The sequence below is a fragment of the Erithacus rubecula genome (assembly GCF_903797595.1).
Source record: "Erithacus rubecula genome assembly, chromosome: 3".
Lineage (NCBI taxonomy): Eukaryota > Metazoa > Chordata > Aves > Passeriformes > Muscicapidae > Erithacus > Erithacus rubecula.
In genome coordinates this window covers 68,894,235-68,911,182 of record NC_136689.1, presented here as the reverse complement: position 1 = coordinate 68,911,182, position 16,948 = coordinate 68,894,235, and the positions used below count along the sequence as shown (strand labels likewise).

Here is a 16,948-nt window from a genome sequence, read left to right as displayed (position 1 = left end):
GCCTCTCCGGTGCGACTTTTGCTCTGCCTCGGCAGCTCATCCTCCTCTCGAAACCCTCCCGAGACGCGAGCAGCCCCGCGGAGGGGACACCGGGGGGGCTGCGGAGACACCCCGGGGGGCTGCAGAGACATCGCGGGGGGCTGCGGGAGCCCGGGGGGCGCAGGCGGGGCGGGGGTTCCCCGGCAGGAGGGCGGGGGCGGCGCGGGAGGGCGCAGCTCCCCGGCGCCAATCGTCGCCCGCAGGTCCCCGCGGCAGCGCCAGCGACACCCGCGGGCAGCCGAGCCGAGCCGAGCCGAGCCGAGCCGAGCCGAGCCGAGCCGAGCCGAGCCGAGCTAGGGCAGCTCTGGCCAGCGGGGCGGCCGCGGGGCTCCTTCCTCCGCCTCCTCCTCCTCCCCCGCCCGCGGCCGCGCAGCCCCCAGCCCGAGCCTCTCCCGGCGGAGCGCGGAGCAGCGCAGCTCCTCCGCGCCGCGGAACGGGGGCGCGGGCATGTGAGGGGCGCACCCGGCGGGGAGGGAGGTCCCGTCGGCAGGAAGGCGGTCGGGAGCTCCTGCACACTGCAAGGTAACCCGACCTCTGCTTCGCGGACTTTTTCTTCTGCTTTCTTCCTTTCCCCCCCTCTTTCTCCCTCTCATTTTCCTTTTCTCGTTTTCTTTATTTTTGTTTCCTTTCTTTCTTCTCTCTTCTTTACTTTTTTCTTCCCTTTTCTCCTTAGCATTTTAATATTCTCTTAATCTTTGTTGTTCCTCCTATTATTTTTTCTCTTCTTCTTTCCCCGACCCCTGGCTGTCCAGCCGCAGTCAGAGGGCGAGGAGGAGGAGGCGGTGAGGAAGGGAGCGAGCCCGCAGCGGGTCGCTCTGGAGTTTGGCTGGGACGAGGTTCCCCCGCTCGGCAGGCGCTCCTACAGCGCCGGGGGAGCGGGGCTCGGAGCATCCCGGCGGCGCCGCTGCCCATGGGAACCGGGGACGGGATGGAGAGGGAGCAGAAAGAGCCGCCCGGGGCATGGAGCGGCTCCCTACAACTTTCCAGGAGCGGGGAGCCTCCTCCGGGATTTCCACAGAACGAGAAAAAACTACGAGAGATGCTGTGCGTGTGTGGATGTGTGTGGATGCTGTACAGCCGGAGCTGGAAATTGTCTTCCCCCGCCTCCCGCCCCCTCGTCGGGGCTCCCGAGGACGAAGCTCCCCCCTGTCCGGGGGTGTCCGGGGCTGTCCTGGTGCTCCAGGGATGTCCTGGGGTGTCCGGGGGGCTCCTGGAGTGTCCGGGAGCTCGGCGGGCGCTGCGGGAGCGGCGCGGAGGGGGTGCGGGGAGACACAAATGGTAAAAGATACGGAAGGAAGAGACTCAGTGGCTGGGACATAAATCAGGCAGAATATATGGGGAGTTGATGAGAATAGGTCTTTTCACCCTTAAAAAAAAAATAGCCACTTTGGAAGAGAAAAAGGAGGCTGATTATTGGCATCCAGCTCTGAAACCCAGGCAGCTGATGCTGAAGGGAGCCAAAGGGAGCAGTTCTTCTTGGTTTAAAAACAGCAAGACAGTCTCTGCCAAAGATTGCTGTAAACACTGAATAAAGATTTCATTGTGGCTTGGTGTGACTGGAATAATTAGGCAGTTAATTGCTCATTCTGATCTTAAAGTGCAATAATCAGTAGTGCACAGTAGGAAAAATACGGGGGAAAGGCAGGAAAAATAGCAATAGGAAAATGAAAGGAAAATGCACCACTTTTTCCTCTTCCGCTATTGGTTTTTTTGGGATTTTTTATGTGGGTTGCTTTTTTTCTCTGTGTGTGTGAGAGAGAGAGAGACTGGGAGCACGTGGGTCCCAGTCTATTTAGATAGAGAGCACCTTTGTAAAGCTGGGATGTAATTGTGCTTTTGCTGCCACTGTGTCAATATCATTTTGGGCTGGACAAAATCAAATTATAAGACTTAAAGAAATCCTATTTTATGGAAATGAAATCTGAAGATGCCTGGAGAATGAACATCTTAACTAGATTGACTAATACCAATTAATGCATTTTACTTATGTGTGCACTTTATTGCCAACTCAGCAGGGATGAAAGCTAATGGTGCCAGCTTTTGTGCTGCTCTAAGACATTTCTCAAGCAGTCACACAAGGTTTTAATGCTAAACTGTTTTGAGTTTTTAACACTGCGATTGTGTCCCTGTTCAGCTCAAGTTGCTTGCAGCGGTGATGCTTTCATGGTAATCTAATGAAATGATCTCTTGTTACACTGTGTTAGCTATTCCCTGTGACACAGCAGGAAGATACAACCTGCGAGTGTTTGTACTGGAGGTGGTGATAAGTTGTTAAGCAAGATGCACTTATAACCAACAGAATATGACTTACTGATATTAACTGGAAGATGGTATCCTAGGCAAAAGGTGTTTTGCTTTCCTATATGGCATGCTTTTCCACATATATATGTATACACATTTGTGCTAAAGAAGCATAATAGTGAATTAACCATCAGAAAGGATGGAAGGACGTTATTCTTAAAAAGAAAAATAAAAACCAACTTTGAAAGCAATCCATAGTCATTTAAGCAAGGTAGAAGGATTTCTCAAAGTCTAATTGTAAAGGAAACAGATTTATCATTTGTATAACTTCCTTGACCTTACAGCAGTTACATGAAGGATTCATTTGGCTTGGAGACATCTATGTCGCCTATACATCCATCATAAAGGAATAAATAAACGTGCTGTAATTGGACGAGGTTTTAAAAGTCATTCAGTTAAGTATAATTTCTGTCACTGCACATGCAGAAAACTAGGAGCTACCCATCATGAGAAAAAAACAGGAGGAGGGAGCTTTCATTCAGCTCTGAAAAGGGAAGCAGTTTGTTATATTGTGTTGAAGCTGCATTTGCTGAAGGTTTTGACTTGCATTTTCTGAGATTTTTGTGGAAAGACAAGAGGCGAGAACATGAGGCATGTTGTCCATCTAAAAGTACAAAACTAATATAAACACTGCAGTCTTCTCTCAGGTCATAGAGTTTAGAAGAGCAAGGACAGAATGATGGCTCCAGAATGGCAAAAGCATCTCCTAACAACAGGGTATGTAAGGGCCAATGTTAAGATCCACTTTACAAGCATTTTTATTAAGCTGTTGAATGTACTCTGTCCTACTACAGTGATACTCAATACTTAGTCTGTGAAGAGTATTCCTGATGTAACTGCAGTCTGTGCTGAAAAAATGTCTTCAAGATATTTACCTATTGTTACAGTCTAGAGAGGGTTGCTGCTAACTTTATTTGTACCTATGTAGTCCGAGAAACCTAGATATGTTCCACTTCCTTACAAAAATCCAAAAAGTATGGTGACAAGTGATCACATAAGAGACTCTGCTCAAGTTTCTGATTACAATGTTTTGTCAAAAAGTGTTTCAAAAAACTTGCATGGTGTACCCCTTGCACAAATACCTTGTTAAAGTCTAGAATAATTTGAAGATTGCCAAAAAGATTTTGACAAGAGTCTGAAGTGAGGGTGGCACCTCATCACAGTGAGTTGGATAGGGGTCTTCCTTACATTGGGTCTTCCTTACATTGCTATGGTGTGTAGCAAAATACACAGAGGATTACACACTTTTATTCATTATGGAATATTTTCCATCAAATTGTAGCTAGAATCCTGAATGCTGTCTTATGCATATCCTTAATACTAACTTATACTGTTTGAAATGCATAGTACATCTTCATAATAAAATTGCATTGTCACAGACATAATTGTTATTCATAACAAGTAACCTCACAAACAGATTCCATCCCTTTAAGTATTGAGTCTCAGTCAGGCCAATTATGACTAAATTACTGCATGTTCTCTCCTGTATCAACTAATTAAAGGGTAATTAATAAAATGATAATTTCATTCCATGGCAATGTCTACATCTGGTTGTCATAGCAAAGATTGTTTGACATATGGTTAAATGGTCAGATACTACAGTGTACAAATGCAACATTTGCTCAGAACACCTGGCAAGCCAGAGGAATTTAACCCTTAAGACATGAATTTCAAGAATCTGTGTCAATGTGTTATTACACTGGCTTGCTTATCCTCTCCACTTAGTCTTCTTACACCTTTAAGAAAATTTAGTGCTCCAGGTTAATTTAAGTAACTCTGTTGGGGCGGAGGAAGAGTGGGTAGACAACTTGGGATATTAGATTGGAAATGAAAGATAAAATAGTACTGACTTTTCTGTGGGAAATAAAATGGGTGGTTCTAAATTAACTTCTGAGAGGAAACACTCCATTGGTTCTCATATTACTGGGAGCTTCCCCTTTTCAGAAAATCAGGCTGAAATTAGCATGGTGAAAAAAATGATCTTTTTTTCCTAGATACAGTTGTATGTCAGGATTAAGACTGAGATTGTGGTCACAGCAGCATGGAAAAATCTGCATTGCAGCCTTCCCCTCATTGTACCTGTATATGTAGATAAAACAAAGTTTACCTCCTTAAGGAGAGTAACCATAAAATTCACACATGCTAAAGAAATTAAACAATCTTCTATCAAGTCAACAGATTATATGAATAAACAATTCTCCTGTAGGTAGATGTTGTACAAAATAACATATGCACAAACGCTGAAGTATCAGTGGTTGAAACTCTCAGGGCAGCCCATACATAGGATTTTATACTTATCTTAAAGGAATATATATTAGGCCTCAACATTGCCTTGAAAAATTTCAACCACTGCTGTTTCAAAGTGTGCAACAGACTGTATGTCTGTCCTTTAAAACATAAACTCTTAGTGATATTTGAACATGAACTAAATGACAATTTTTTATCTATACTGAGTCAAGCTGAATACCTCATAAAACTAGGAACAAGAAGCAACAGGCATAATGTTTCCCTTCTATTTAGAACAAATAAAATGTGCTTGAAAGGGGGGAAATAACTAGTGCTTTTTCCCAAATAGAGCAAAGTAAAAAGGATGTAGTAAACTGCAGGAAGACATGGAAGTCTGTCTTTTCCCATGCAAACGATCCTCAATGAACAGTTCCCCCAGTGAATCGTCGGGGTCGCTCATCACCTCGCATGGTCAGGTGCAGAGTGTGGCCAGTGGTGCTCATAAAGCACTGTTTGTCCAGCTCTCTGAGAGCCTGGGTCCTGCTCCTTGAGAATTTCCAAGTGCACGGATCACCCTCATTTTCATTCTACTGGTGCAGCTCATTAACACCTGGAAAACCTTTTATAGCGTTTGACTGCGTCAGATGCACTGTCCGGCACATGTTTTCTTAATAGGGCTTTCACTGTGGCATTGTCAAAGAGCCCTTATGTCACAGCTGGGAACATGAATCTGTCATGTCACTGCTGTACCTTGGGTTAGACAGTGATAGTGTATGAGTGTGTTTTATGGAGGGGCTGAACATGCCCATCTACTGTGTTAGCAGGGAAGAATGTGAAGCTTGTTCTCCTAAATAAAGACTCAGGCTGGTGCTAGTGGAGTACTTTGTACCATTTAAACACTGCTGCCTCTAAGGCATTGCACTTAAGGAAAGGGAAGTCTGAGGCAAGCAAGACATCCTAGTATTTTAGTGGTGTAATGCTGCTAGTTAACGATATGTCATCATTTACATTTCAGTAGGAAAAATATTGCCAGAGGTTTCTAATTCAACAGAAACAACCAGAAGTTGATATGAAAGTCCTTACCCTGGGAATATTTGTTTTTAAAACAAGTTTGATTTAAACATATTTGGCAATATAAGAAGAAGGGGAAGAGAAGTAAATGTTTTCTAATTCCATATGGTTTTTGTGCACATTAGATCACTGTAAAACCCAGCTTTAAATAGATTACTTTGTAGCTCTGTAATCAGAATGCCTTGGGTAATTAAAAAAAGGATAGAACTGTGAAAACTGACAGCAATGCATGTATAAGACCTACTTTTTCCAGAGGAATTTTTAACATAGTTACATACATTTTATCTGAAAGCTAAACACTTAAAATTCACCGGCTACAACACTAGCAAGCATGTCTTGATGGCATTCCAAAGGATAGAGCCCACATTTGAAAAGTGTTTGCAGACTTGAGAAACCGTAACTGTTGTGAAGAGTTGATTTGGGTCCTCATTTACAGAATGAATGGATGAAAGGAGCATTTCATGCAGTCACAGGCAGTTCCAATTTTTAAACTACTTCTTTTGCTTTGAAAAGCATAAGTATAATTTCTTATACTAAGAAATAAATTCAAGGTACACTACTAAATGCATTCTGTATGTTAAAAGTGTTTGATGGTGACGATTTTTGTAATGGCACTTCAAAAACCTGAGCATTCAGGGGTTGATACCCCAAAAAACAACCAGCCCCAGCTTAAGCTGGAAATAATGAAACGTTGAGGTATTTGAATAATAGGGCTGCCTTCTGAATTTCCCTCTTGGTTTTCCCCTTTTTGCCATCTGTGTCATCTTCTTTTTTTCTAGCAGTGACAGCATTGGGATGCTCTTGTGTGCCCATGCCACTAGTTCATGTCCTCAACAAAGAGGGAACAAATAGGGCTGGCTAGGGCCACCATGGGGCCCCTAGGGAAAATATGCGATTTGTTTCTCAACAAGACATTTCTGTAAATCATTTTGCTTTTTTTAGGAGGACTAATGACCTTCCTGCTTCTGTGGAGATGCCCAATGGAACAAGCCCTTACTGAAATGTCTAGGGTTTGCCCTGTTGAGCAGTGCCCAGCAGCCCAAGAGGTGCTAAGAGTTTTCAGGAGTGCACTTTGGGGCTGTGTTCTTCTACATGATTCCTTTTAGCAAATCAGAGGTAAAAGATGAGTGTGTTTGGAGTGTGTTGACCCTGGCTGGACCCCAGTGCCCAGCAAAGCCAGTCTATCCCTTCCCTCTGCTGAAGAGGGGAGACAAAATACAATGAGAATACAGGTGAAGTTGAGCACAGGGGATATTCCTCACTGATTACTGTTACCAGCAAAACAGACTCAACTTGGGGAAATCAGTTTAATTTATTACACAGCTCTTCTCTCTAGACTCAACTTCATTCCAAATTTCTCTGCCTCCCCATGGAACAGGGGGACAGGGAATTGGGACTGAAGTCAGTTCCTCATACACTGTCACTGCTTCTCCTTCCTCAAGGGAAGGACTCCTAGCACTCTTCCCCTGCTATAGCATGGAGTCCCTCCCACAGGACTCAGTTCTCCACAAACTCCTCCAGCGTGGGTCCTTCCCATGGGCTGCAGGTCTTCATGAAGTGCTCCAGGGTGGGTCCCCTGCAGGATCAATGTCAAATCCTCTCAGCTTAGGTTGCCTTCACCATGGGCTCTCTGCATGCATCCATAGGAGCTGCTACAGCATGGGCTTCCCATGGGGGTCAGAGCCACCTTTGGGCATCCACTTGCTTTGATATGGGCTCCTCCATGGGCTGCTGGGCACAGCTGCTTCATTCATCATGGGGATGCAGGGGAATCTCTGCTCCAGTGCCTGGAGCACCTCCTTCCCTTCCTTCTTCCTAGACCTTGGTGTTTGCAGAGCTGTTTCTCTCACATGTTCTCACTCTCCTCTCTGGCTGCTGTTGCACAAGGGTTTTTTCCTCCCCTTCTTCAGTAAGTTATCCCAGAGGTGGTGCTGTCATTGCTGCTGGGCTCAGCCTTGGCCAGCAGTGGGTCCATCCTGGTGCCAGTGCACATTGGCTGTAATGGACATGGGGAAAATTCTGGCAGCTCTCACATAAAACCACATTAAACCCCCCCACCAGCAAAACCTTGTCACTCAAATCCAGTACAGCAATTAACCTTTGCACATGCCTAGGTATTGTGAGACACAGTCGAGAGCCCTTGCAATATGTCACTTTGTTACTGCGAAGGAAGTTAAGGATTGATGGAAAGGCTTAACTATAAATTTTCTTGCCTGTATGAGTTTAATTTAGAATTGCAATCACGATGTAACATAAATTAAAATAGCAGTAGTAGATCGCTAGTTGGCAAATCTCTTAAGAATAATATAGGTACTTCACCAGATTATGGAGTACCTTCTATGTGCTTAGCCCATTGCTGAAATTAGTCTATTTTTTTAATTTTAAGATACTTTTGAAGAGGAGAGACAGGCTTTAAGAGGTGAACTTATGGTGACTCTCTCTGTGAACTAGAAGACTGACTTCTGGAAAGGGGAGCTTCCTTAAAGAAAAGATGCATTTTCCTTCAAATAAAATTTGAAGTTTTGCCTCAAGCATCCTCCAATCCATGCATAATCTGGAGGACATTAACCATTAAAGTAAATATTATGTATTACTTGACCTACAGGTGTAATATATTAAGGCTTCAGAGCAAAAAGATGTTTTTAAGGAAGAGAGTGGAGAAATAAAGAGGAAATCTGCAGGCCTAGTGAAGGACCTCTGAAGGACAGAAAAATGCTTTTCCAGAAAGGGAAACAGGGGAAGACTGTGTATCAGTGGTGCCTGTGTGTTTTAGTTGGACACTCACTCTCTTTGAATGACAGAGGAGGGCTGCATGAAGCAAACTACTGTACCTCCTGAGAGGAGCTGGTGCTCTGTCTCCTTCAGAAAGTGATATGGAAATGGACAGTCTCCATGCAAAGAGTGCATGAGGAGTGAGCACAAGCTGGTAAATTTATTCTAACAACAAGGTTAAACACAATCTTTTCTGGGCACCCCACAGACACCCAGAGGAGATCCTGTCAAATGACTAGTGCACGTCCTTGATAGTGACAAGGGGAAGGGCTGCCAGGCCTGTTGGAAAGGGAGAAGTCACATATTGACATTACCAGACCAGCTCTGTGGCCCAGAGCCCTGTGCACCTCCTGTCTTGGAGATGCTCCTCGGGAGGAAGGGCCACGAGGAGCAGCTCTGGTAGAACAAGCTCCACATCAAACACTTGTAGCGGAGGAGGCACATAGGCACAGAGCTGCAAGGAAGAGCTGAAATCAGCCTTCAAGCAGATGACAAGAGAGGATCTGTCACACCAGCCTTCAAGAGGACAGAGAGCATGCTGAGAGAAAATGATGATAATAGCAACAAAACCTTGAGGAGACTGAACAGAGAAAGAAGCTGCAGGAGGGCAAAAAACAGGATTTGTGTGGTGAGGCAGAGAGAAAGGAATGACAAATGTCTTCATAGAGTAACAGAAGCAAAAAAGGACAGATCTGACAGGTGGCAAGTATAGAATATATATATATAAATATATATATATATAAATATATATATATATAGGCTCTGGTTTGGAAAGACAAAAAGAAGGCAAATAACTGTTCTACAGGGTTGTAAATGAGCACGGTAGAAAGCAGAGGAGTTTGTGGTAACAGACAGAGATTGGAGTAACAGCATCTGGATCCCATAATAAATCTCTGGGGTGAGTAAAGAATACTAGTGGGGGGTGTTAAAAAAATCATGTTCCTAGATTTGCTTGTGGTTTGAGGTTGTAGTTCATCAAAATGCCAAGAGAAGGGTGTTTGTCAGTAATATGTTGTAGATATTAGGGCTATATACAAAATGCAACCATTGTATAGAAATGTTGGTCAGAACCATGGCTAAACCTTTTTTTTCTGTGTAGTATGGACTTGGGGAAGGTGAATCTTCATGAGGGTGAGTTCAGTGGTGCTGCTAAAGGCACTGTGTTACATAGAGTGTGGTTGAGGATCCACTCTTCCAGGTGGGCTCCTGCTGTCTCGTGCCCAGGGTACATCTAGGACAAAGGAACTGGATGCTAGATTCAAATGTGTAGAAGCGAGAATTGAAGCAAAGGAGAGAAAGCAAAGGGAGCAGCTCAAAACTGAGCTGTCTGTCCCTGTCTGTTTTCCTTGCCTATTTGGCCTGTGCAGTTCTTCAAGAGCCCCATTTGCTGTCCTGCTGCTCTGTGCAAGAGAAGGGGCTCCCATTAAAGACTCATTTGTGTTACAGCCTGCTGAATAGGAGACTGTTAGTGAGGCAATGAATCAACCATGGCTAACAGCAATGATACCCACTATAGCTAATAACTTTTCCCTACTACTCTTTGCTATCTCCATCTCATTTGCTTCTCACCGTTGAGAGGAACAGCTCCATTGCATTACCTCTGTAATCCCCTACTGGGCTGTAGAGGTGTTTATGCAGAGCAAACATACATGCTTGTGTGGCAGGTAGGTGATAATTTTTTACTACAAATTCCTAGCCTCAAAAAAATGCCTTGTATTAAAATCTGTTGCCAATGAACCCATTGGCTATAACATCTTTTTTTTTTTTTTTTTTGTTAAAACATCAATAATTACAGTATCAAAAACACTGTGATAAGATGTTCCATTTTCTTCTTCATTGTGCCAATTTAGTAAAACATAGGTAAATTGCTCATAGATAACCATCTGACACTGGGGCTTTATGCAGTTTGTTCTCTTTCTTTTCTGAGTGTTTAAGTGTTAATACCTTTGCAGTGGGCAAAAAGTAGTTGTCCCAGGAGAGCATGGCTAAGAGTTTTGAAACTGCTGTAGGATCTGGACGCTTAAGTTCCCATTATTTTTAATGATCACTGAGAATCCAAACTCCCCATGTAGTTACAGTTACCTACCAAATTGTCTTCAAAGAGTTGGTGGACCAAAACTGTTTTTATTCTGAGATAAATTGCCTTCTTTTCTCTGGGAACTTATCGAGTTATTTATTGAAGAGGCAATTACCAAATGTCATAACAGATTTGACTTACTAGCTGTAAATAGCCAATCTATCAACCATTATATGCATTTAAAAGAATTTTTAAATCTAGTAGTCTTTTTTTGTTTTTTTTGTTTTTTTTTTTTGCCTCTTTAGGAACTATCTAGAAGGGACTGAACCACTTAACTTCTCATTTAAAATATCACCTTATGGAGGTGATTGTTTTATTGGAAGACCACCCTGCTTTTCAGGGCTCCAGGAGAGTTAGAAGAATGTCTGTTTTCTGTGTTAAAGATTAGTCTTCTCTGGTTAAAGAGATCTTTCCTGTTCTGTATGCTCATGGGCTTTTCAGACACAGAAATCACTGCCTTGATAAACTTCCTTCTATAATAATTTACTCACCAGGGTATCATTTGACAGTGTTGGCCTGTTCCTTGAAGAACATTGCCATGACAAAAAGAAGTCAAAATATAAATTAGAAACTTATTTTCTACAGAGAAGATTTTTCTTTTTTTATTTGTTTTACTGTGTAGATAGAGACCACTCAAAAGCATCCCCCCAACTACATAACCCTACCTCTAAAAATCATACAGTCCTTTAATACTCACCATCTCCTTAAGGATAAGACACACAGGGTATGTTGCATAATTGAATGTTCAGCATTAGAAAATTTCTCATCAATGAAAGAAAGGTAGAAAGTGGGGGTTTTTTTGGAAGTCTAATACTAGATGAAAGTATTCAGAATGGAGATAATATCAGTGAACTGCAAAGGAGGATGCATTTGCAAATTCTGTCCATATTGACCAATAAACAATTTATGGAGAGAACACAAACAAACCGTTAGAATATTTTAAGATCATAGCTTCTGACAAGTATACTTTATTTATGACTTTGCAGTACATTCTTCTCTAGTAATGCTTAGAAGAAATAAAAAGGGAAAGGGGGATAGACACAAAATTCACGTTTAAAGTGTTTTATCCTCTTGTCCTCTGCCATGTGTGGGGTATTGTCAACATCAGTTGATCAGATAACCTCAATGTTCCTGTCTTATATAAAACCCTGATACTAGAAAAAATCACAGATGTGCCAATAAATGTTTAAGGGATAGGACTGTGGAAAATAGTGCTCCTTTATCTGAAACTTGTGCAGTGCTTGTTCCAGTAAATGAGTGCTGCCAGTGCAGCCAGTCTGAGTGAAAAAGGAGGCAGAGATGGGATGGGATAAGTGTCCAGCCTTAGCACAACTTCTGCCACTGTTGGACACTCTATTGCCAAAGCCAAAGGTTCACAATCTGATGGGATTATGTGCCTACATAAGAGCAATGTTTGAGTTTAGCTCCAAATCTGCTGATACAACAGGGATTTTTGTAGCTTCTATCCACATAGTGGATTTGAGTGCTTAAGGAAATACATCAGGTTCAGGTTTGTGAGACTGAATCACCAGACAAAGGTAAAACTTCTATCATTATTTATAATTTGTGGTTTAGAGTCCCTGCAGGTGCCAGGTGATATGCAGATCCCCCTGCAGTACAAACAGGAAGGGCATAGTGCTCCATCACAGTGCTTGCAGTCCAAGCACCAGAGCTGGGAGATCACAGCTCTGTTTTGTCAAAGCTTAGATTTCAAAATCATCATGTTTTAGAGGGAAACCAATGCCTTTAGGAAATGCTCAGACAAAAGACCTGTCAGAGCAATCACACTTAGTAATGGAGAGGTCAGGATTGTGATTTGTGTCTCAAAGTGCCAAGAAGGAGCCCTGATCTGAGAAATCTTTTCCTGGAAAAGGTTGAAGTTCATATGTTTTTGGTGGGGGAAAAAATTGGTTTTTTTACTTGAAGAGAATATATCTCAAAAACCAAAATGCTGTTGAACACAAGGCAGAGTGAAGATAAAAAAAAGCCCAGAGAACAGTATGGGCCACCAAGGAGAAAGGCAAGAGAAAAGCCAGACTGGAGGTCAGCCCCTGTTTCCCAGTCCTGTACCATGAATTTGCCATCCCAATTCACCAGCCATTTTTCCCTTTTCAGCCTAGACCAAAGTTTCTGAGGAATGGGTTGCAGTCCCGGGATCAGGAGGCCAGCAGCCCTCTCTGCCTTGGACACCCACCAGTGATTCCACAGGCTCACAGCACTGAGGGGTGCAGGTGAACACCCCGCTGTGCCAGAAGCCCCTTTGGACACCTCATCATCTTGGGGTGAGGCTGCCACATCACCCTGTGGCCAAGGAGGGCTCCCTTTTTGGGGAGACCCTCTGCTGTCTGAGCACCACTTCTAGGGCAGCATTGCTTCCATTGCTGGACAGACACCTATGAAAACCTGGAGCAGGAATAATAAGGAGGCCCTTAACAGTATTGTGTGCTTTAAAAGATACCCTGACAGTGTTGGTTAACTAGACAAGTGTGCCTCTAACAAAGCCATCGAGCTTGATAAATGGTTCTCTATTAATATCCTAATTTTGCTGGATCTCATGAGCAGCTTTTGGAGTTCAGAGGCAGAAAAAGACTGCTTGAAAGATGGCTCTAACAAGAAGCTAATTGCATGCAGGGTTTTCAGAAATATTAGGTCAGTTTCTGTTCAAAAGTTGGGTGCCTGTTCTTCTTTAGTGGCAACAAAATTAATTCTTCTGGGCTTGGGGAGAAAAAAAATTACTTTGATTTTTACCAGTTAATGTATTGTTAAATCTTACTTCAAGTAAGTTTAGAATTTTTTAAGTTTTCAAACATTCCACAAAGGAAGGGATATAATTTCAAGGATGAAGGATGGTGTAAAATAATTCCAACAAAATTGATTGTGTTGGAAGCACTGTGTTTATATGACTTTTGTAAAATACTGCTTTTCTAATGCTAATATTTCAGCAGCAGAGAAGAAATATTGCAGTTGAGTTTTCTTCTGGACACATACATAAAAATACCATTTACACCAGTACAGCAATGAAAACAATGTGATTTAGGTGGGGAAATATCTTTCCCCTTAGGCCATGTTTAAATTCTAATTACAACCCATCTATCTTAAAGATTCAGGATTTACTATGTAAGGACAGACTGGTGTCTGGGACAATGACCCATGTCATTATTTCAAAGAAAGATGTAAAAATCATTTACAACATAGCATGTCTCTGTTACTGTGCTCTTTAATACCATAATGCAAGCTCACTTGTTTCAATAGGGTTATGGTGCTGCAATGAAAATACATTTCACTCAAAGACAGTCTGAGTTTTCTTTGTAGTAGGCAACTGATTTTTGATTGCTTGACTGTCCCTGATTTTTTTTTCTTTTTTTTCTTTTTTTTTTTTTTTTTTTTTTTTTTTTTTTTTTTGTTTATGAATTTATTGTTATTGTTCTGTTGCAAAGATGACCCCATCACCCTCTGGCTTGGTCATTCTATACATCATGATAGATCTTGCACAGATTTCAGAGGTCTTCATCTTATTGAAAGTTTTATAGGAAAGTGTTCCAGTGTGCTTCTTGATTTCCAGATGTAAAATAATTTTTAAAATCAATATTGCCATGAAAAGAATTATGAAAAGAGTTGCTTATAAAGCATACTTTTAAAACTTGAGGCCATGAAGAAAGATCTCAAATGATTTTCAAAGTCCTTTCTTATTTAGAAATCACACTGAGATTCTAGTTTTATACTAGTCTTCCTGCCTGATATTCTACCTTGAAAGTCCCACTCAAAGGATTCAGAAAAACAAGTTGTGAAAAAACAACTAGTTTGATCACAAAAGTATCCAATTAAGTATTTTTCTGTTGTTCATGAAATTTGAAATGTTCACAGTGAAAACTAGCCTTTTTGTAATATTCTCCACAGGAAATCTGGCTGGCATATATATTTTGTAATTGGGATAGATGATGCATTGGTGTGAAGCCTCTTGGGAACAGCCACACAATAAGATTCTCATATCTGGTAGGGTCCTAATTCTGTCTGGGGAGAGAGAGCCATAGGTGGGTAGAGACAAGAGGGTCAAGAATATGTCAGTTGTCAGTTGTGGCCATCTGAATTTGGAGTGAAGGAGCACGATCACCCCACCACTCTTGCTCCTTAGCACTAAACATTTAATTCTAAAACTTCAAGGCGATCCGTATCATACCACAGAAGTTAAAGTTTTTGCCTTTTTTAACTGATTTATAAGAACTCCATGGAAATACAAAATTCGCTATTTGGGCATTTTAGCTTGACTTGGAAGGAATGCCAAATGCTATAACTTCTTGCAAGATGGAAATTCTGTTTTTCAATCTGACATAAAAATTGTATGATCATAGTAAATATTCTGTCTTAAATATCTTGTAAAAGAAAAATATTAGGTAATGTTACATTTCTCTCAAACAGTTTTAGCTAATCTAGACATCGTAGTTGCAGTGAGGTTGCAGCCATCACTCTGTGTGTGTACAAGACTGGAGGAATCCTGGTCATCAGAACTTGTGCTCCAAAGTGTCCTTCATGCAGAAGAATATCTTCATTATTAAATCCTTCCAATGCCAGCATTTTGTAAGACTGAACTATGGGAAATGTGTCAATTAAAAATATAATGAAAGGCAGAATGTGTAACCAAAAAACAATCTCCTTCATTAATGTAAAAGGCTTTAAATATTTGGGAATCAGCCTTTCCCAGTGAGATGAGTCCTTGCAGTGGGATGAGGAGCAGGAAATTCCAAACATTCCTTGGTTAAGGAAAGTGACAATGACAGTCTCCTAATGCAGGGTGAGAGGTCCTGCCCTCTCATTTTTTATTCGCTGAAGACTCATCCAACTAATGTGTTTGTGCTGGGTTTTTTTGCTGATGATTTAAATTAGATCCTTACACTGCAGTTCTGCCACATATCTGTCTTCTTTCATAGCCTTCGCTTTCCCTGTCTTACTTGATAGTGACCCTAAAGTGGGCTTGCTTTTACATGTGCTTTTAGCCTGAGCACATCCACAGAATTGAAATGTAGAAGTACTTCTTTTTGCAGTCTGTAGAAAAATGAAGACGAAGCTAGAAAAGTGGTATGTGCCTTCCCTTTTGTACTTTTTTCCTGATCTAACCTGAAGGTGTGCAATAGCCTTTAAATGTTTCCTGAGCATACTTGCATCTCTAACAGCACATTTGCCCACTTAAGTATTTCAGAACACATTGATGACCTCTCTTCTATGCTTTCCTGTTTGGAGATGGCCCCTAGGCTGTAGGATGTTAATCAGAAAAGGAAAAAAAAAGAAAAACCAGTGATCAATGGAGTAGGTTTTGCTACGTATTGTCCCAGCATGTAATATAGCAAGCAACAGGCTCCTTTGAAATGTTGTGATAGGTAGGCAAGTGCTCAAAGCTGGACTTGAACTGCTTTTACACACGGAGCAGATGCAATTTTCCAGAGCATTATCATTTTCAGCTGCCTGTGGCAGTCTGTGAAGTTTGCACCTTTCTATCAGCTCTAGCAGCCAGCAGGAAGCTGTGCCTTCTGGGAAACCAGGCTGAGACTTTGGCACTAACTTCCTCAGAAACCAATGACCATTTGAAACCCCACCACCTTCTTCACAAGCAAGCTTCACAAGCTGCCCTTGTTTTGCTTCCCAACATACCCAGCATGTAGATTTAAAACAACAAAAAACAAAGTCATGCCAAAACAAAACAAAACACTACGATGCATAGCCAGCTGTCCCTTGGGAGTAGGATGAGAGGGAGAACCCTACATGGCAGATGTTGGTTGTTTAATGCTCTACAGGAAGGCAGTCAGATGCTAGAGTGATATTTGACCCCATGGGGAGCAGGGTAAAACAACTTCCATGCCCCCCTCCTCAGCAGTGTGAGAGACAGGGACAATGGGCAGGTGGAAGCAGTCAACCTAAAAAAATAACCAGGAACAAGTACCAACACTAAGCAGCCTTAATGTTTCCACTAGGTCAAATCCTTGCTTTGGAGGATTTAAGTAGGACAGAGCCCTGTGCTGGGTTTCTTTCTGGCCGTGGGTTCCACTCCTGTGTGCACATGAGTATGTGCAAGCATCACCCAGTCTAGTCCAGGCAGTGAACACAGTAAAAGTTCAAAGCTTTTGGATTCCTCTTCATTGGTTTGTTTTTTGTCTTTTTTTTTTTTTTTTTTTTTTTTTTTTAAGGGACCGCGTCTGATCTTTGCTTTTCATCCCTGGATTTGTTTGGAAGCATTTCTCTTCCCGTTTCTTCATGTGGCAGGTTGCATGCAGATTCCTTTTTCTGGTATTCAGTGACCGTCCGCACTGCTTTGTACTTAGTTTACATCTTCATGGCTGTAATGAAACCGAGACTTGAAGGAATAACTGGATAAGCAGGTCTCTCTCTCCAGCTGTCATGTCGAGTTGTGGCAGAAAACTGGTGTTTCATTGTAAAAGATGTTAATTTCAATCTGAGCTGTGGCTGTGTTGA

General features: G+C 42.1%; 1 protein-coding gene across 1 annotated transcript in view; it reads left to right on the top strand.

The window, feature by feature from the left end:
- Nucleotides 1–475: 475 nt before the first annotated feature.
- Nucleotides 476–16,948, top strand: part of CDH20 (cadherin 20) — a 117,221-nt gene continuing 100,748 nt past the window's right edge. The window contains 1 exon segment of the mRNA XM_079302451.1: nucleotides 476–561. The gene's annotated coding sequence lies outside the window, so the exon portion shown is untranslated.